Source organism: Aegilops tauschii, chromosome 3 (genome assembly GCF_002575655.3).
Source record: "Aegilops tauschii subsp. strangulata cultivar AL8/78 chromosome 3, Aet v6.0, whole genome shotgun sequence".
NCBI lineage: Eukaryota > Viridiplantae > Streptophyta > Magnoliopsida > Poales > Poaceae > Aegilops > Aegilops tauschii.
The window spans coordinates 467,976,026-467,977,567 of record NC_053037.3 but is presented as its reverse complement, the minus strand read 5'-3'; positions in this window follow the sequence as shown (position 1 = coordinate 467,977,567).

Below are 1,542 nucleotides of genomic sequence, written 5' to 3'. Positions count from 1 at the left end.
GGGCGTAGATGAGGTAGCTCCGGTGCGGTGGTGAAGCGCGACCGTCGTCTTCGTCGTCGTCGTCCGGCACAAAGGTGGGGAACGGTGGGGAAAGAGACGAGACGAGGGGCGATTCGAGGGTTGGCGGCGAATTAGGGATTTGAGCAATCTGGGCGCGGAAGGGGATGGTGGAGAAGAGAGATTTTGCAGGGCTGGAATTGGGGCCGTCAGATATTTCAATCCGAAACGTGGAAGCGCGAACTTATATTGTCGTCGTCCTTTTTGGGGGGGGGGGTGGGTGGCTGGGTGCTACGCGTCCGTCCGACACACGCGACCACCCCGACAGGACTATGCTTCGGCGCCTTAAGGCACCTGCCTTTGTGTCCATGACATGTGGGCCCAACAGGTGGCTGGCCCACATGTCAGTGACCCAAAGGCAGTTGCTTTTAAGGCACCGAAGCAGCGTCCACCCCGACACGACCCTGGTCTGCCTGGTGCGCCTACATTTGAGAATGCAAACGAATCTTCTTTCATTTGCAAACGAATCTGTATGTATTACCATGCCCGTGTTTTCCTTGCAATAATTAGTCATTCGAAACGAGATACTCCATCCGTTCACTTTTGTAAGTCGTTTCAGACAACTTAAAATGAACAGTTTTGCACATTGTGTGAAATGTCTTCAAGGTCTTATAAAAGTGAACAGAGGGAGTACTATAAATTAATTAATGAGGAGTTATTTGAAAAAAAATCAAAACGGTACCCATGCTAACGTGGATTAGAGTGTGTGTCACATAATTAGTTATTTGAATTAGAGTGTGTGTCACGTAGTTAGTTATTTGAATTAGAGTGTGTGTCACGTAGCGATCTCCAATTCTAATGTGGATTTCGCAGTTCACTGTATCCACGCTACTTTTTTAATACAAATTCATATGTATATGATGAACACCATGGTAGTGAGAAAACTTTTGGATGGATTCAAACATATGACCTACAAAATAGCACAACAAACTGAGTCAATGTCAACTTTTCGAAACTTAGTATGGCACGAATTCGAAATAATTACCCGTATGCCTGGTCCTCGGTTCAAATCTTACAATGTACACCGAATTGAAACATCGATATTAAGTCTCGTACTATGTACATTCAAATGTTGTTTTGAGCCCCCCCCGCACAAACGCTACATACTTCCTATATCAGTCAATCTTCCTCTCCTAACCACCTTAGGAAGCTATCGGTTTCCAATACACGTTCATTCTTTCTCTCCATGTTTCGATCTCTAAGTCTCTCAACTACACAACCCCTTTTTCCACTCTGATACCAAATGTATTTACCTCACACACCCGCCATTGCACCCATGCCGAGCTCTCTCTCTCCCCCCCTCTCCCTCTCACCCTCTCGCGCTAAATACATGCATTGCCTATCTAGCCCGCCCAAGCTCTCGTGCGCACGCATGCACGTTGTATATCTAGGTCACTCCCTCGAGACTGTCTCACTCTTTCTTCCGCACGGCGGGCCACACTTGCTCAATCTCGCTCTCTTTATCTGAGTCTCGTTTAACCTCGT